This window comes from Mustela lutreola, chromosome 9 (genome assembly GCF_030435805.1).
Source record: "Mustela lutreola isolate mMusLut2 chromosome 9, mMusLut2.pri, whole genome shotgun sequence".
Classification (NCBI taxonomy): domain Eukaryota; kingdom Metazoa; phylum Chordata; class Mammalia; order Carnivora; family Mustelidae; genus Mustela; species Mustela lutreola.
The window spans coordinates 139,567,072-139,587,130 of record NC_081298.1 but is presented as its reverse complement, the minus strand read 5'-3'; positions in this window follow the sequence as shown (position 1 = coordinate 139,587,130).

The following is a 20,059-nucleotide window of genomic DNA, read 5'->3' as shown; positions in this document are numbered from 1 at the left end:
CCCGCAACACGAGGGGTCAGAGGTGTCCGTGGAAAAGTCCTCAGGCTTTCAGAGCCCCCCTCACAGGGCACTATGGGCGTGAGGCTGACTTTCATCCATTTTTCTCCCAAGGGAGAAAGCAAAAAACTTTCATTTTGAGCTCATAAAATGTAGAAGCCCTACAGCAGCAACACAATCCTGCATAGAATAAGGAAGGTTGAAAGAAAATCAAACACGAGGAGCTGATGATGGTAAAATGTTAACTCCCTTCAGTTAGTCTGTGAATTTGCAGCGAAACCATTATAATGATTGACAGGTTCAGCTGGGGATGTCATTGTGGTTTTTGGGGAGAGTTACGTGGCTTTTAAAACTCATCAGAATCTACTGAGGTGCCTACATATTTCTTCTAGAAGCTCATAGTGAATTGAAACAGTGTTTATTGTTTTACTCCTCTCCATCTGGGCACGTCCAAGTTCCAATATGGTTTAAGTAATAGTGGGTCTTGTCTTTCTTTCTCCTCCTTCTTCCCCTTTTTCTTTCTTTCTCTCTCTCTCTTTCTTCCTTCCTTCCTTCCTTCCTTTCTTTCCTTCTAAAGGAGATAGTTTATTGAGTACCTTGCAAGGGAGTGGTGGGCAGGACCGCAAAGGAGAGGCTGTCTGCTGGACGTTTGGTTTCAATCAGAACGCAAGACTTATCCCATCTAATTCTAGAGGGACCAATAGAGTAGAAATAACACATTCATAATAATTATACTAGAATCATCTATACTTGAAGAATGCTATCTTAGGAAACACAGTTCTATCGGTCTTCAATAAGAGCAAGTGTGGCATCAATTAAATGGCAGCAATTAAACTAAAAATACCGATCAGAATTACTTTTTTAAAAGATTTATTTGTTTATTTTAGAGAAGGGGGGGAGGAACACAGGGGGAGGGGGAGGGGCGAGCAGACTCTGGGCTGAGCCGGAGCCTGAAGTACATCTTGATCTCATGACCCCGAGATCATGACCTGAGCTGAAATCAAGTCAGATACTCAACTGACTGAGCACCGCGCCCCGATCAAAATTGCTTTTGAGAGAGAACCGAGTCCAACATCCTGCTGGGTGGACATGCAGGGCCTGCTGCTGTGAATTGTACCCACATAAGACCTTGGTCCCTGAGCCCTTGTGGCTCAGCCAGCCTCCTCCCTTGGGGACCTCTGCCCTGGACTGAGTTGGGGGTGCAGAGGCCACGAGGGAAAAACTGGGCCTTACGTCTGCCTTTGCCAACTTGTGTCAGTGTGATCTTACCTGTTGAGCTGGGCAGGGCTGCCCACCATCTTCTGGAGCTTTCTTCTCCTTTGAGAGAACAAGAGTTGTCATTGAAGGAGGTGGCTCTTTCCAGATCTCCCTCCAGGTCTTCGGCTGTCTTCCCACGGGAGGCGCCCTGCTGAGGGCTGCTGACCTTGCCACGCCGCCGGGAGGGGGTGGGGGAGACATTCTCCCTTGCTCAGCGGCCCATTCCCTCCTCGACGGCCGTTCGGCTGAGTTCCCTGACGCCTTCTCAGTGAAGCTCAGGCAGGATTTGAAATTTGGCCTGTTTGAAATGCTCGCTCAGTTTGGAGACTGTCCAGCTGTAAGCACTTTGCTCGGAAAACTCTCCGCATGCTCCTCTTCCCAAGCCTTTCAATGGAAGCGGTCAAGCTGACAGCATCCGTGAGTTTCTGCAAACCGACCTCTGACAGAAAGTTCTGGTCTCCTTTCCCCAATTCACTCTTTCTGTCTGGATGCAGGTTTGCAGCATCGGTGGGATGTTTTCCCAAGCGAGCAGGAAAAGGTGTCTCCTCAGCCTACGTCCCCTCAGAGATCCTGTCTCCCTGTGCGCCTTCTCTTCCAGAACCTCCTCCTGCTGTCCCCTGGCTTTCCCGAAGATGGGTGTTTTCATCCAAACCTCCACATGCTTGTCTCTGAAGTTGTTCTACATTCTTCTGAGAGGCTTTCAGGAAGTTTTCTGGCATCAGACCCTCGGGATGGGAGGGATTTCAGTGCATCGTCTGTGTGTGAAGGCAGCCAGCATCGGTCCTTGGAACAAAGCCTCAGGGGTCACTTTTCTGCTCTTTTTCCAGAAGGTCGACTGTGTCAGGTAAAGAGCTGGGTCTGTTGGCATCTGTATAAAGTGCTGCCAAGCGTGTAGTATGTGGCTTCCAGGGTCCCCTTGACTCACCACAGCTTTCAACTCGGGCAGAAAACCTCTTGGCTGGCTCTTTTCCCTCCTTAAAGTATGTTAGTTCTTTTACTGTAAAATCAGTTACAGCGCTGCCTACCAGAAGCTCCCAGGGAAACCCAGAGTCTTAACCCCTGCCTCAAACCAGCAGAGCACGGCACACTGGCTCCAGGACCAGTGGGAAGGGACTTTGGGGGGCTGTCATCAGGCCCCCCTCAGCTCCAAAGGGCCCTGCAGCTGTGTTTGCTGACCCAGACAAGTGCCCTCCACCACACTCAGACAGACCCCTGGTGGGTTGGGGAGCGGAGGCCAGGTTCTACAAAACAGGGCCTTCTGCCTTTGCCCTGGTCACTGCCCAAACAGAGCAGCACTGTGTCTGGTGCATGAGGGTGGTGGATGGGGCAGCTCAGCCACCTCCAGCTCCAACCGGCCCTCTGGGAAGCCTAGGGACCAAAGCAGGGCCACACCGAGACCCGGTTGCTGCTGGTGAGCATGTCAGGGTGTGTGGTGTGTGCACTGCAGGAGGACAAATGTACCACATTCCCTCCTGAGGTTCCTTATCCGGGCTCAGAGATTCCTCCAGCAGCTGGAAGCCCAACCTGCCCACCAAGGTCATGGGGCTTCCTTCTCCGTCCTTGCAGGCTCCTCCCTGGTTCATGTCCGCTACCTCCTCTGGGCATGGACAGAGGACTGAAGGACCCGACCCACGGGATTCTCTTTTGACCTGCTTTCCACTTGGAGGACGTCAGGAGAAACTCATCAAGCGGGCAAAGTCTTAACCTTGCACGAAGGGTCAGTGGAGCCCCTTTGCCCTGGTCAGGCCCAACACTCCTGGATGGGACTCCCAGGTGCAGAGGTGGGGGGTAGGGAGCAGTGACCCAGGGCCAGGTTCAAGTGCGCCTCTGTGGGGCTCAGCCTGGCAGCAGTCCTTCCTCACCAAAGGGGCTTCAGAAGCATCTCACGGTCCTCTTTTCTCCTTGGGAGACTCAGACCTAGTACCTTCTTGTCCATCACCCAAATCCACCATAAGCCACTCTCCAAAGTGCCTTTGCCTATGGCTGGAGATCCCCAAGTAGATACGGGGCCCCAGGGTGGGACCATGCCTGGAGGGCAGGGGATGAGGGGGTCAAATATCTGACTGGGGGGCAGTCGCGCCCTCCCTTCCCTGCCCTTCACCCGGTCCCTCCCTGCCCGGGAGGGGCTGCCGGTCCCTGCTCCAGCACCTGGCGCTCCCCAGGGCCGCTGGCCATTAATGGTTTCCTATCAGGTTTGTGCTTAAGATTTCATTTGCGTAAATGTTACCTTAGCTATAAAAACCCACTGCCACTGAACAGTACACTGAAACATGGTTAAGACGGTAAATCCTGTTTCTAGTTTGCCATAATAGGCGGTCTGACCAGTTGCTGGGTCGGATCGTCTCCCAGGCCCCTTCCGGCACCGGATTCTACACGCTGTCTGCTGTGCTGTGCTCCTTCCTTCAAGCTCCCGGAGCCCCTTCTGCGGAGCACTTTGGAGCCATGCGGGTATTCCGCGGTTAGACAGGGCAGCAGGGCCTGCCCAAGTCCGGGGTCCCTGGTGAGCATCGCAGCCCAGAGTGGACAAACTGGTGGGGACAGAGGGAAGGGGACGTTTTCACTAAAAACTAGAGAGCAGCTCTTCCCCTAGGTTTCGTTGTCTCCAAACACAGTATCCCACAGAGAGAGAAGTCAAAGGAGGAAATACATACAAAGGCTAAATGCAAATATTACAAAATGAGGTGAAAAGGATTTTTTAACATCATTTTAGCAACTGGTATCATAATGCCTCTTGGCAAAGGGGAAGGACTGTCTTTGTTGGTGGGGGGGGGGGGGTTACCTCAAGTGACCCCAGGCCCCAGGGCCTCCAGGATGGTGGAAGTTGTTCTGAGCAGGACAGAGGGGAGATTTGAGATTTTAGTTCTGAAAAGGAGAGAAAGGAGAGGGGAGCCCCCTGAGCTGGGGGCGGGGAGAGAGGGGAGCCCCCTGAGCTGGGGGAGGGGTAAACAGAGGAGACGCCGGAGCTGGAGAGGTGGAGAGGTAGAGGGGTGGGGAGGGAAGGGCTCTAGGCAGAAGCTGTCTGAGCTGCTCAGGAAGCCTCCTCCCCTGCCAGAAGCTCCGAGAAAGGCCAAGACTCACTTGGAGGGGTAGGATCCCCAAGGCTCCCCAAGAAGGGAAATCCTGCCCCACCCTGACACCCCCTGGATGGCTCTGTGGTTTCCAGAGGGGAAAAGAGGGGACCGGTGGGAAATAGAGGGTTTTTCCAGGCCCTTCCAGGCTTCCCCCTCAAAAACAAGCCAACAGACCTGCACAGCTGTGGCTAGACCCCAAATAACCTCACCTCAAGGGCTGGCAGAGCCTCCTAGTTACAAATACCTTGCAGCCTCGGCATCAGGACCGAGCCAAGGGGCCCCCAACCAGAGCAGGCCTCCCTGTGCCTGTAGGAGCCCGCCGAAGTCAGCGAGCCTAACAGCGGACACAGAGCGCTTAAGGAGCTGGGTGCCATTCCCAGTGAGACCCCACGACAGCCCATTATTACCATCTCTTCGCAAAAAGAGGAGGCATCTGCACAGAGAGGTTCATGAACCAGCTCGAGCTCACACAGCTGGGGAGTGGCAGAACCACGACTCAGACGTGGAAATCCTGACCCAGTCTGTGGCTCCAGATGTTGCTTCTTCCTCCCTCAGAGCTGGGAAAGCAGCGAGGGGTCGAACGCTGCTCCCCCTTCTCCCCGGGCGAGCGGCCTCTCAGTCTTACTCCCCTTAGTAAAAGTCAGAGAAGAGGCTGAGGAGCTGGAACTTTAGGCCCAGAGCTGCCTCTGTGTCCCTTTGCTGCACCCTCCTGGTTAAAGCAGCCACAGGCCAGTCCAGACTCAAGCAGAGGAGAGAGACCGCACCTTTCAAGGTTGGTGTCCTTGTCTCCATCCTACGGATTGGAAGATTGAGGCTCGGAGCCGCGAAGTGTCCAGGGTTATAGAACTTGGGAGACAGACCAAGGTTCACACCCAGGACGGCAGCTTGGTCTGCGTGGGTCTAAGGTCCGGACTCCATTCCCCGCCTCCCGCCGGTCTCGCAAGCCTGACCTCAACATCGAGCCCGGGGGCTCCCCGCCTGGCTGCAGCCTCACCTCTGCACTTTAAAATCACAGGTTTCGGGCCCTGCTTCCTGGAGTTCAGCTTGAAATGGTCGGATGTGGGGCCTGGAATCGAGAATTTTCATTGTAGCCAAGGTTGGGGGAGAGGACACTGTTGACACCAAAGAGGCTCCCTCCCTGCCTGTGGCCTGCATGGAGAACCGTCCGGGGACAGTCCTTCCCTGACCCTGAGCATCCCTGTTCCTCCCTCCAGCTTGGCGGGGCAGAGGAGAGGCCCCCTGGCCAGTCAGCTTCCCCCATGGAGGGGTGGACGAGAGAGGTCCCCGTGAAGCTTATTCGTCACGGTAAGAGGCTGGCACATGGTTTAATAGTCTGTGAGCTTGCTTTAAAACTTTTGAACGTGTAGACATTGAGTACGTGGGCCTCCAATGGCCCTGGGTCCTGACAGTGTTCAGGTAAGGTCTGCAAAACTCCGTCCTCTGGAAACAGCGGCCTGGGAGCTGGTCCAGGCTGGCCTCGTGCATGGGTCTGCCTGGTCAGTTCCAGTTGTCCCCTCGAGTGTCAGCTTGAATTCCTGACTCCTCAGGGCGGATGGACGCTCGCAGGGAACTGGAGCCTGCCTCCATCTCAGCGCCCACTCGCCAGTGCCGTGGGGACTGCGGGGAGGCCCAGACCTTGGCCAACACCCCACGAATTTTCTAGACCCTGGCGCAGTAGCTGCGCAGGGAAAGCACACATCACCCTGAAGGTCATCGCCCGCCGTAGTCCAGGAGCTCAAGACACCCCCACTCCTCCGTCCGTAACGTGCACCCCAATCGGCCAGGCTCTTGGTAAAGTGCAGACTCTGACTCTCGGGCTCCAGGCTGGCTCGGCCACAGCTCGCACCGCGTCCCCGGGGGACACACCCCTTCCCCCCGAGCCGTTCCAGCAGGCCCTTAACCATCTTGTTCCTTGGTCTCTGCAGGGTGGGGCTGGGTTAAGATGGTGAGGAGTGGGACCCAGCCTGCGTACCCACCGGCCCTGAGGCTCCTTGGCAGGCACAGCTAAAAACCTCACTCAGATGTCCCCTCTGGCTCTGGGGCTCTGGCCTTAGAGGCTGGCGTTGGAACCCACTCCTGGGCCCTTCCCACCCTTGCTGGGGCCCAGGGCTCCAGAGCGGGGGCTGACAAAACGTTCCTGGATCCAGTGGGACCTTCGGCAGGGAAAGGCTCCTACCCATGGATTAGGGGCTACACTGTTTTAAAACAGTGCCATCAAGCGACACCCCAAACTCCACCCCAGCCGAGCCCCTTCCTCATTGTATTGTCAGGGTCTGCTTCTTCTCTAGATCGTGCGCTCTAAGACACAGGCCATTTTCCTCTCTCTCTGATCTCGAGCTCAGCGCCCGGCACACAGAAGGTACTGGACGGACCTGAATCCTGCTGCCGTCAGACACTCACGTTGCTGTGCAGTGGTGACGTTTCCAGATCTTGCCACCAGAGGGCAGGGGCACACAGCAGCTGGCACACCCGCAGATCCAGGGGACAAGGTGGGGCGGGGTGGGTGCCTCAGACCCCAGGATCCAGGCCCCAGCCCTCTGGAGAGAGGAAGGCCAGGTGGGCCCAGTCTGGGGTGGGGAGCATCTCAGCGCTTCCCGTGCCGATCCCAGCCGCAGCTCCACGGGCCTCCCTCCTTCCTTCCTGTCCTGCCTTCTCTGCCCTCCAGATTCCTGACTCAGCCGTGACCTTGCGTGCCTCTGGGCCAGACACCTTTCTCTCTCAGTTTTCTCATCTGTAAAATGGGAAAAGAACATGCGTCTCTCCCCCCTGGAGACTTGGGACCCTCAGCACAGGCCTCCCACTCCCCTCCTGGCTCAACTGGGAGCTGCTGCAGCCACTCGAGGACAAAAGCTGGGTCTGCTGTCTCCGAGCAAGGAGCAGGAGGAATAAACAGGTGGATAGAGGTATACACGAGAGAAAAATTCACGAGTTGTTCAGAGCATTCTATTGGTAGCAAAGGCATTTTCATGCCCAGTGCCTAAAGCCTTCTTAAACTTCTTAAACTTCTTGGAGCTTGGCTTCAGTTGGAGTCAACTCAGGGCCTGTCCCTCTTTTGAAGCTCCTTGTCTCTGTGGGACCCCCAAGGGCAGTGGCCCTAGGGAACCTTTCGCTGTGGTCTAGGCTGTCCTAGAGAGGCTGAGGATAAGAATTTTGAGACCTATGAGGTTTTACTTGCCCTGCTGCAGGACGAGCCAGCCAGATTCAGAGGAAGTTGCTGCCAGTGGGGACCCTAAGATGTTCTAATCCAAACCCCAGGGAATGGAGGACTCCGTGACAAAGTCAGACCTGGGTGACTGCTAAGCTCCTGTCCTCTCCTCGTGCTGCCTCCACAGAAAGGGTTTCTGGGCAGGCACGGAAACAAGATGTGTCACACCAGCAGGTTCTCGGTCCCCAGCTGAGCTCACGGCTTCCTTAGAGCCAGGCCTGTCTCTCTCCCGGCAGCGGGGACCACCTGTAGGGACTTGCCCGTTGCTGACCCAGATTTCCAGGCCGTTCTGTCAACACCTCCGGGCCAGGGCAAAGCGTGGCTTCTCAGAGGCCCAGAGAGAATCCGTGACCAACCTCACAGAGACGCAGCCTGCCACGGGAGCACCTCTACCTGTCCCGGAGGAGTCCGGCTTCACACGGGGCACAGAGGGTGGCCACAGGCTTTCTGGTATCTGCCCGGCTCAGCCTCTCCCCGCCCCCACCGCCCCCCAAACTGTCCTCAGCACAGCGAATGAAGAAGTCTGTGCCAGATGCTTCTCAGTGAGTAGGGAGTGAGCAGCACCCCATAGAGGCATTAGGGGCATGGAAAATTTAAGAACCTGCGATGGAGGGTGCCATGTTTGTGTCTGGGGCCTGTTCTTCCTCGTGACTCCTCCAGTCCCCGCCACCCCCGTCCTCCTGCTCCCCTGCTGCCCTGGGATGACTCAGAGCCTCCCCATTTCTGCCGCAACCAACCCCCCCCACCCCCAACCTCGGCACAGCCAGTTCTCTCGAGATGGCTGATCTTGTTGCCACACAGCCTAGAAAATTCTGCCTCTGGCCTGGGGCTCCAGTAGCTGAGCCAGGATGAGCCATGAGTCACAGGGTTGTGTCAGTGAAACTACATGCTGAGGAGTGGCCAGAAGCTGTCCAGAACCCACAGACCTCGGAGCCTCCCCGCCCCTGCCCTCCCCGCTGGCCGCCCTCAGGCCATGACATCATCGGGCTTCTCTCCGCTCCTGTCAGCCTGCCACAGCTCCAACGGCCGCACCTGATCAGTGCCCTCAGTGCAGGGTGGGGGCCCCTGACAGTCCATGGTGGTCCCCGCCTCAAGCCCCCCAAAGCACCCATTATAAGAGCTTCGCCTGGATGGCCCGGAACATGGAAATGATGTTCTTCTTAGATTTCTCTTGGAGTACAAGCGCCCAGTTCAAATTCTTTGTAAAGAATTCCTGGACCCTCAGATGGACTCAGGAGGACCCCGTTTGAGAAACGTGCAGAGAGCGCAAGTGGATGACTGGGGACGAGCCTGGCGTCTGGTTTGCTGCCCGCTGCCCAAGTGCCTACCCCTGTCCTCCTCCAGCTTGGACGTCTTTGCCTCTGGGATTCCTCGGACGCATCCCGGGCCCTGCGGCCCCCCGGACACTGGGCTTCAGGCTTGTGGCTGCGTCCGGAGGGGCTGCGTGGCAGGCTGGCTGCGGGCAGAGTCCTCGTGGAGCAACGGGGGGGCTGTGGGGGCGGGGCCGTGCCTGGGGCTGGGGTCTCTGCTTTACCTCTCTGCGGCAAAGTCACCCCTCCATCTCCAGGGCGGTCTGCATGGCAGCAGGCCGCTTTCAGAAACGCTCTGGATGTCCCCGTCAAACACCGGAGGGGAGCCCGGGCAGCACAGGGGGCCGGGCTCCGCGGGAGGCCTGGCCTGGGCCAGCAGGTGGAGGGTCCCCAGGAGGGATGCCCGCTGGGTCCTCCTGGGTCTTGGCAGAGAAGTCCTGACAGCCTGTTGCGTTCACCATGCCAGACCACCCTGAAATGGGGCCTGGGCTCCCTCCCTGCCAGCAGGAGGGGTGCTGCCTTCGTTTTGTAAGAGATTAGGAAAGGGGAAGGGGGGGCTCATCAGCTAAAGCAACGGCCCAGAGCTTTCTGCGCACACACTGCAAGTGTCAATACTCAGACCAGAAGGTGTTGAGAGCTCATTGGCCCAAATGTTCCCTGTGAGGGAGGCCTGGCCCCGGTCCAGGGCTTGATCGGAGGACGTTCGACACCCCCTGGGCCTGCTGGCTCCCAGCCAGACCTCTGGCTGCTCAAACCGCAGGCCGCTCGAGCGCCTCTGAGCCTCAGAGTCCACATCTGGGCAACCTGAGAACCAGGCCATGAAGTGAACATACGCGGACCGAGAAGAGGGGTGACAGCCTCTTAAGGGAGACAAGACTGGGCGTAGTCACGTAGTCGCAACCTGCCCCCACTCCCTCTTCCTCACAGCTCCCCCGTGTGCAAGACGGGTGTGACGTCTCCCACACAGGACACGTCCTGGAGGCACCGCCCCACTGCCTCCCGCCAGGCTCGGGGACAGGCTCTTGCCTCAACCAGGCCAGCCACCCGCTCCCCTTAGGATTTGAATTTTGAATGAGGGACAAAACCCAGCCCTCCTGGGAAGCTGCTCGCCCCCCTAGCTCTCTTAGCTCCCTTACCCTGATGGTTCCCAGTCAGATGAGAGGCCTGTTCCAAAGCCTCTAGAACCGCCTTGGCTGTTGCCCGAGCCTGATTCTCTACTCTCCTCTGAATTTATCTCTGTGATGGGTGGAATTGTGTTCCCCCCAATTCATATATATTGAAGTCCTAACCCCCAGGACATCAGAATACGAGCTTATTTGGACATGGGGTAATGGTGGATAGAATTAGTTAAGTGGGATCCTTGTCCACTGGGATGGGCATCTCCATCAAAGGGGAAATTTGGGCACAGGCACAGACATCAGGCGAAGACCTCGAGAATGAGCATGAAGGCAACGTCTATGAGCCAAGCAGAGACACCCGGAGTACACGACTCTCCCTCAGCCCTCCGAAGAAACTAACCCTGCTGACACCTTCACCTTGGACTTCTGGCCTCCAGAACTTAAAATGTGAGAACAACAACACAGACGGGAAGGAATTCTCCTCAGCTGTCCATGAGAGGGGCTCCTGGGGGGCTCAGTCGGTGAAGCGTCTGCCTCCAGCCAAGGCCATGATCTGGGGTCCTGGGATCGAGTCCGGAGTCGGGGTCCCTGCTCAGCTTCTCCCTCTGCCTCTGCCCCTCCCCGCTGCTCTCTATCTCAAATAAATAAAATCTTAAAAAAAAAAAAAAGACTGCCAAACCTGAACTTGCCAACCCCCACAACCGTGAGACAACTGCTTAAAATAAATCTCTTTCTCCCCCACCCACCAGCCTCAGTCTGCTCCTCTGGAGAACCCAAATACAGTCTCTCACATATCCTTCCGATAAATTAACTTTTGCTTATGTTAACCGAACTTTCACCTCTTATTTCTTTTGTCTTCTTTTAAAGATTTTATTTCTTCAACAGAGAGAGACACAGTGAGAGAGGGAGCACAAGCAGGGGGAGTGGGAGAGGGAGAAGCAGACTCCCCGCTGAGCAGGGAGCCCGATGTGGGGCTCGATCCCAGCACCCTGGGATCATGACCTGAGCTGGAAGCAGACGCTTAACAACTGAGCCACCCAGGCGCCCTCACCTCTTATTTCTTAAAAGAGCTCATTGGTAGGGCGAAGAGCTTATTCAAGCGTGGAAACAGGAGAAAGAGAAACAACAGCGGCCAGGCTGGCCACATCCCTTAGACACTGCCCAAGGGGCTTAGTTAACCCAGCTCGGGACTATCTGGCTGGCAAAGCCCTCCCGGTGGAGGAACTGTTCCTTCGGCTGAACAGTCTGATGTTGTTAAATATCCAGGCGGTCCAAGTCCCACATTCTGATTCCAGTCTCATCAAGCGCACTTCTGTGTCCTAGAAATAAAAATGCACTAATCACGCCTATGCCAAAAACGGGTCTTCAGGACCTTCATTTCTCACCAGAACAGGATGTGTTGACATTTGATACAACAGTCCCGTGAGCGGGGGCAGTTGGACTCCCCCTCTGAGGGAAGGATCCATCTCGGCAAGTGGGCAGATCTGGTTCTGAGCCTGCAAGGCCGGCATCCGAGGCTCTGGCGCAGAAGTCCTGGACGGCTGAGAGGGCCGGGCTCTGCAGCAGCCTTTCCGGGACGGAGCAGGCCTGTCTGTCCCCGCGGCGCCCTGCCCGTCCCTGACCTGCGCGTCCCTGACCTGCCCGCACTGGCTGTTCGCTCCGTGCTCCTTCACACCGTAGGATGAGTTAAGGATGGGCTTTGCAGAGGGTCCCACTGTGGGCTGTGTGGCTGGGCCCACGGGCTGCCTCTCCCCACGACGGTGCAGTCAAAGATGAATCTTAATGGAACTCTAACTCGGTCTCCCACAAGGGGCAGAGACCCTGGTCTCCAGGCTTCCCCAAGGAAAGCCTGCCATGTTTCTTACCCACATGTCCCTGGGTGGCTTCCTCCAGAGCGACACTCCCTCGAGCCCTGGGAGGATCCGTCTCACTTTCTTCCTGCTCTGTGACCCGGTGCCCACGGGCCTCTTCTCCCCAGCCCACGGGCTTCGCTTAGCCTCCCCTCGGGCTGTAGTGCCGACAGCCCACCTTGACCGGGAGCCATTGTGGAGGGCTGTTGACCAGCAGCTTCTGTGCCAAAGCAGAGCTCGCCCTCAGTCCTGACCACAGTGGGCACTGCTTCTGCCGTAGTGCCAGGACTCTGTCTGCCAGGCCTCCCAACCCACTCGCACACCTCCACCTCTCCTGTCTCCCCTGACTCCCTGCGTTCGGCTCCTGAGGGCCTGGACCTCCACGGCTGATCCCCCTCCCTCCAGCTTCCTCAGGCACGCTCCTCCAGGATGTGCCCTGACCCCACAGCCTGAGGCCTGGCCTCCAAGGATGGCCCTGCCCAGCCACCCTGCCCCAGCTTCTGTGGGCTCTGTGCTGGCCAGCCTGGCCTCCCCACTTCTCGGGCTGGTCCAGCAGTCACGTGGAGACTCGGCCGTCCACCCTGACTTCTCCCTCAAGCCCTGTCTCGGCTTGACTCAGAACCTTGGCTCCAAACCCCAACTCTGCTTCTGCTTCTGACCCCGGGATGGGCCTTGCTCCCAGGCAGGCTGATGGGAGCCGAGTTAGGGCACTGGATCCCCGTGCAGCCACGGATCTGGCCCCGTGCATATCACCCACGGTTCCCCCAGCCCCCCGGAGGATGGCAGAGACACAGAGACAAAGAGAACAGCGAGTGAGCATTCACAGACTAGAAGCAAATGAAGGCAAAGGGACAGACGTAAAACCAAAGTGTCGCATAAGGGCCTCCAGAGCAGGACAGCGGCCGGGAGACCCTCCCCTCCCTCCCGTGGGAGTCCCCAGTAAGAGTCCCCTGAGAGCCCAACAGGCCCAGGCTTGGAGATGGGCGGGGAGGACAATGGGGATCAAGTCAGAGTGGGGGGCCGTTGAGGTCCAAGATTAGCCTGGCCGGCCCCTGGCTCCTTCCACAGCTTTGCTCCCTGTAATAGACACCATCTGGGGCCCATCCAGATGCCCCTGGGTCCCCTGGACTCTTTCCGGGTGCCCCTCGTTGGCATCTGCTGCTCGTGCTTCTCCTGGCTTGCCCCTGCCACTCAGCTGGGAACCCTGCCCTTGGGCTCCAGAAGCCACGTGATGGACACTCGGTCCCCAGGGTCGCCACTGGCTGGTTTCTGGCTAGTGGTCGTTCTCTCCCAGGGTAGGACCGGGGAGCTGAAATCGCCAAGAGGCCACAGGGTACAGCAGGCAGCCCCGCTTCACCACTTCCTGGGCGGGGAGACATCGGGCAAGGGACTCCACCTCTCTGCGAAACCAAACAGGTAATTCCTGCTTGCGGTTCCTGTTGACCTGATTAGCAATAGTGTCGGCAGTGGGCGAGCACACAGGCGCTCAGAACTAGCAGCTGATGTTCCCTCGTCCGACGAGATAGTGTAACTGAGAAACAACAGCCTCCCACACAGGCCACAAACTCACCCGGATCCTCCCAGAATGGGTGCCGCCTTAGCTACCTCTTTCCTTTAGCAAACCCCGCCTGGAGACCCCTCGGACCTGTGGGTGAGAACCAGGGGCTCCCACAACCCCCAAAGGTCGACGGCTTCGGGGAGCAAAAAGGGATCCAGACGGCTTGGCCCCAGCCTGGCAATGCTGAGGAAGACAGGACGAGGCTGCCCAAACCCCCAGGGAGCGGAGAGTGTCCAGGTGTCCCAGCCTGGGCTCCCCCCGGGGGCTGGCTTGGGAAAGGCGCGCGCGGCAACCTGGCAGGTGCTCACGTCCACCGCAGGTGTCCCGGCTTCACCCGCCCCAAGCAAGCAGATTATGCGAGGGGCCCGGCAGGACAACAAGCGGTTACGTGGCTAATGGGGGGCGGGGGGCACGCCCACTCCCATGCGCATGCGCGCCCACTGCTGCCCAGCCTCACAGTTTCCCCAGCGCCTCCCCCCTCCACGTGGTTGCACGTTTGTTCCTCTTCAGGGCACCGGGATGCTTGTCCCGGTGTATGAGCTTCCTGCAGGGGCAGGGGTCTATGTCACTGGGTGGCGAACCTCCTGGTGCAGCTAGGTGCCCGGGGGAGGCTTGCTGCGTGGATGGAGGGGACGGGGTTAGGGTTGTGATGGCGCCTCCCTTACATGGAACGTCTGGTAGAGACGCCCTTGGTAGTGACCCGAAACCACTCTCTAAAAAGAGCCCACTTAACGATCTTTTAAGCAACCTCCAAATAACAAGCAGAACTAGGATCTGTGCGCCCCCTCCTTTCACACAGTCACTTGGAAGGGCGTTTCTAACGTGAGTATTTGGGAATACAGTAATTGAATATGGTGTGAGTGGGGTTTTTTTTTTTTTTTTTTTTTTTCTATCTTAATGAAAATGTTATGGGTTTTGCCGGGCAGAACACTGTGTTTATGTTTCGGATTTCACAGAATTGATTTTCTCCACAAGTACCCAAATCCTTCTCCCCAGTGTGGGAACGCTGGCAGGGCACGTGTGCTCCCTGTGGTCCTCTGATCTCCCCTGGGTCCGATGTGAATAGTAGAAAAGCAGATCAGGCAACCAGAGAACTGAGTTCTGATCCTGCCCCTGGTCAATTAGGATGGGACTTCAGCAGCTTGTTAACCACTTTGAACCAGTTTCCTCTTCAGTTAAACATACTGGCGGGGGCGCCTGCATGGCTCAGTGGTTTGGGCTGCTGCCTTCCGCTCGGGTCATGATCTCAGGGTCCTGGGATCAAGCCCTGCATCAGGCTCTCTGCTTCGCAGGAAGTCTGCTTCTCTCTCTCTCTCTCTCTCTCTCCCTGCCTCTCTGCCTACTTGTGATCTCTGTCTGTCAAATAAATAAATAAAATCTTAAAAAAAAAAAAAAAAACATACTGGCCTTGCTGGGTTTGTATGGGAACTAAGCGAATTTATGTTGGTTTATACTTTTCCAACTGGGCTATAAATTCACTTGAAAAAGTTCAGAAATGCCTTGAAGGCTTGTGAAGCCATAGCGAAACAAGTCCCTTCACCAAAATGTCAAAGATCTGAAGAGATACTATTTCATATCAAAACAAACATGAACTTATAATAGCAAAGGGTGTTAAAAATATAAGGATGTTTAAGATTAAAAACTGAGACTTCAAAGAAACATCAGATCTGGAACTCACAGCTCCAACCTCTGTGCCTGATCTCACCACAGCTCAGTTTCTTCCCTATTATGGGGTTGGACTGTGCCCTCTGCTCCCGAAAGATATGTTCTTGTCCTATGAGTATGACTTTATTTAGAATAGGGTCTTTTTAGATGTAGTCCAGGTTAAGATAAGGCCATGAAATTTGGCCCTTAATCTAATGTGACTGATGTCCTTATAAGAGGAAATGCCATCTGAGACAGAGACACACGGAGACAGTGCCATGTGGCAGAGACCGGAGTGACAGCAGAAGGCCACAGAAGGCCGAGGATGGAGAGTCAGAAGATTGTTAGAAGCACGGACAGATTCTGCCTCCCAAGCTCTCCCTCGTCTCCCACCGCACACTGCACTCCCACCCACACTGCACTCTAACTGGTGGCTGCAGAGTTCGTGCAAAGCTGTGGTGGGGGGAAAGGGGGGGAGAAGGGAAAGGCATCACCACCTACAGGAACAGGACCAACAAATGAGACCTTCCCCTTCCAAGGGCTAAAACCATCTTTTCCTGGAAGGAGCCCCTGTGCACCCCTAGTGGCCTGTCCTGATAGGGGTGGGGTGTCAGGACACGCGGGCTGGCAGGGTGGGTCTTCCCACCCAGTATCCTGGGACCCCAAGCTTCAGGTTCCACAGACTGGTGGGTTTTGTCTGCATTTGGTGTGATGACAGCACTTGGCCACCAGGTGGTGCCCGCGTCCCCCCAACCAGGGCCAACTGGGGCCACCTGTACTGGGCGACTAGCCTGGGGGCTCTAGGCTGAGACCTCAGAATGCTGGGGCTCAGTGAGCCCGGTGATGGGGGAAAGGATCCTCAAAGCCAAGGGAGCCTTGTGAGAACCTAAGACTGAGAAAGTGTGTCTTGTCGACAGTTCCCAAGGCTGATGGGCCTGAGCCTGGATTCATGAGAAAGGTCTTAGCTTAAAACCACAGTTCCAGGACGCCTGGGTGGCTCAGTTGGTTAAGCAGCTGCCTTCGGCTCAGGTCATGATCCCAGCGTCCTGGGATGGAGTCCCACATCGGGCTCCTTGCTCGGCAGGGAGCCTGCTTCTCCCTCTGCTTCTGCTTGCCATTCTGTCTGCCTGTGCTCGCTCTCTGCCCCTCCCTCTCTCTGATAAATAAATAAAATCTTAAAAAAAAAAAAAAAACCCACAGTTCCCCAGTCATTGTCCATGTCTTTGTCATTTCACATGCCTCAGTGTTGTTCAGGGACTAGTCCTAGGTCTGTGGGCAAAACTGGAGGGACAAGATCCTAGACAGACAGACTCGACAGGCCAGGGTATGGAGTTTGCTCAAAACATGGGAAGCCTCAGAAAGGCTACATGCGAGGGAACGAGGGGGGAAAGGCAGGGGCTGTGGAAGAAGCTGTGGCCTGAACTGGGGCACTGGGTGAGGAAGGGGGCAGAGAGAAGTCAGCAGTGACTATACCCATCCCTCTTTTCCCAATGCCCTCTGGTCCACCTCTCTGATACTGCTGCCCACGTCCTTCTCTGGATGGCCACACAAGGACACAACCTCCCCAGTCACTGCCTCAATCAGTGCCTCTCCAGTCCTGAGCCCATGCTTGGTCTTCCCATCAAAGTATGTCCTCCATACTTCGCGTTCCTTCAAAGCTCTCCTAAGAGCGAGCTGACGAGCCCTCCCGTCAGTCTGTGCCATTGTGTTAGCAAGTTAGGCACACACAGCACTGTCTGGGGATGGGAGCCATTTAACAGGCATTTTAGCCCCCCGTGTACAGTGTTCTAGTCCAAAGCAGTGACCTAATAATGAAATATCGGGCAGGACGGCAGACCCCAATTGGGGGATGACCAGCTGTGGAAGCTAGAAGCCTTCTGAAGTGCCTCTAATCCTATCAGAGAAAGAGACCCACAGAGTCACCAGTAAAAACAGCTTCCTTGGACCCCAGGACTCTTCTCCGGTTCCCAAGGCCATCTCCTGCTTAATTCACAGGGGACAGCGTGTTGACCAGCTGGCCTGCTATCAGCATTCAGCTCTGCTCTGCCCCAGATCCTGTCCTGAAACTGGACGGCGGGTTATAGTCTGAACCCAGAGCAAGGGACCATTTTGCGGCTCAATGAGATGAAGTCACTTATTCAGGGTTCTGTGATAAATCTTCATCAAGGCCAGCTCAGAACTCTGCCTCTGTAACTCTAAGACCGATAATATTTGCCTCTTACAAAGGCAACTGTATTTGGAGGAAGTCTTCTTGTTCATTATTTGCCATAATAATTTCAGGCAGAGGAGCAGATTAGCTCAGGCCAGAATTATTGGCATTTGACAAAATCTAGTAAAGCCAGAGTTTTGTTTGCAAAGGATTTAACCAGGATGTTATTAACTAACACTCCAAATACTATCCAGATGCAGTCTTAAAATCCAATAAATCCAACTACATAAATGGCAAAAAAGGAAGAAAAGAAAGTTTTATATGACAAGTATAAGGAAAGTCACAATGACATACTGGGGGAAAGTATTTATAATATATATCAAAGATAAAAGATTAATATGGTTAATAGTTAAAGAACTCTTTAAAATTTGAAAGAGGAGCATCTGTGGGGCTCAGGTGGTTAAGTGTCTTTCTCTTGATCTCAGTTTGGGTTAATCTCAAGGTCGTGAACTCAAGCCCCACACTGGCTTCCACACCCAGTGTGGAGTCTACTTTAAAAAAAAAAAAAAGTTTAAAATTTGAAGGAAAGATCGAAATTCCAATAGCAAACTGGACAAAAAAAAAAATCATGAACATACGATTCACCAAAAAATGAAATAAAATGGCCCTTGAAAGGCATGAAGAAATGTTCAACTTCACTCATCATAAGAGAAATACAAATTGTAACGATGCTAAAATGTTATCTTCAGGGGCGCCTGGGTGGCTCAGTGGGTTAAGCCGCTGCCTTCGGCTCAGGTCATGATCTCAGGGTCCTGGGATGGAGTCCCGCATCGGGCTCTCTGCTCAGCAGGGAGCCTGCTTCCTCCTCTCTCTCTCTGCCTGCCTCTCTGCCTACTTGTGATCTCTCTCTGTCAAATAAATAAATAAAATCTTTAAAAAAATAATAATAATAAAATGGCATCTTCACCCACCAGGCTGGCACAAATTCAAAATCTTGAGCACACACTGTATGGGAGAGGCCATGGAAAAGTTGTGTTCTCATACATTGTGGGTGAAAATCAAAATGGTAAAGACTTTTGGGATGATTTGACAATACCAAACAAAGCTAGGTATGTATTTAACCCTTGCCTTAGCAATCCCATTTCTAGGACTTTATCCTGAACATATGTTCCCAACAACATGAAAATACATATGCACCTGGATATTCATTGCAACATTATATGTAACAGCAAATCCCTAGAAACTGCCTTAATCCCATAATCTAAGATGGCATGAATTAAAGGTGGCATTCCCACTAAATGGAGTATGAGGCAGCTGTGAAAACAATGAGAAAGACCTCTAAAAACTGTCGTGGAATCATTTCCAGAATCTATTAAGTAGAAAAAAGGTGCCTATGTGAAATGCTAGCTTTTGTGTAAGAAATAGAAATAAGAAGATATAGATATAAATCTGCTTCTTTTTGCAAAAAATAAATGCAGGAAGGTTATACTAGAAACTAATAAAACAAATGACCTAATGGGGTGGGTCAGAATGGAGTGGGAGGGAAAGGAGAGAGAACGATAGTTCTCTGACTTCATAGTTTTAACAAACTTTGCAAACTTGTTAATGTGTAACACATTCAGCAAAAAAGATTCAATCGGTATGAATGGGGAGGTCAGCCCTCAAATTGAATAAAGCCAAAACAACGGAACTAACCTCTATAGCAAATGGATATCATAACCACACAAGAAAAAGGACTAATTTAAATAATTTTGAACACAGTACTTTATACCCTCAATCTAAATATGAAAAGAACTGGAGGGGTACCTGCGTGGCTCAGTCAGTTGAGTGTCTGACTCTTGATTTCAGCTCAGGTCATGAGCTCAAGGTCGGAGATCGAGCCCTGCATCAGGCTCCACACTGAGCTGGGAGTCAGCTAGGGATGGTCTCTCCCTCTTGCTCTGCTCCTTTCCACTGCACTCTCTCTCTCAAATAAATAAATATGTCTTTAAAAAAAAAAAGAACTGGAAAAAAATCTTGAATTTTACTTAATTTTGTGGTTGGGAGAGATACAAACATAACAATTCTGCAACAATTTCTGTGTATCTTAAGACTGAGAACATGGGTAAACACGTTGACATCAGGAGCTGGAGTTTTCACTGTGGGAGAAAAGAGCTGGAAGTAAGGAAGGGAGAAAGGTCAGCAGATTGTTTCCCAGGCGACTTGAATGATGTACCACAGACGAGGAGCTTGAACAACAGACATATACTGTCTAACGGTTCTGGAGGCCAGAAGTTCAAGATCAAGGTTCCTTCTAAGGGGCTGAGAGAAGGAATCTGTTCTGGCCTCTGGCCCAGCTTCTGGTGGTGTGCTGGCCGTCATGGCCATTCCCTGGCTTATAGAAGCATTTCCTTCATTTCTGTCTTCATCCTCACGTGGTGTTCTCTCTGGGTCTGTGTCTACATTTCCTCTTTGTGTAAGGATGCCAGCCATATTGGACTGGAGTCTGCCCTAACCACTGCTTATGAACTTCATCGTCTGCAAAGACCCTCTTTCGAAATAATGTCACATTCACTACTGGGGGCTTCAACATCTTTTGGGGGGAAATAGTTAAACCCTTAACGGTAGTGAAAAACCTTGTGATACTGGATGGGGAGGAAAGGTATCAGAATGAACTCATGCTTTTATTTATTTTTTAAGATTTTATTTATATTTTTATTTATTAGACAGCATGACACACAAGCAGGAGGAACAGCAGGCAGAGGGAAGACAGACTCCCACTGAGCAGGGAGCCTGATGTGGGACTCGATCCCAGGACCCCAGGATCATGAGCTGAGCCGAAGGCAGATGTTTAACAGACTGAGCCACCTAGACAACTGGGTCAGTCAACTTTTAAAACCAAAAAGAAAGACGATTGACCT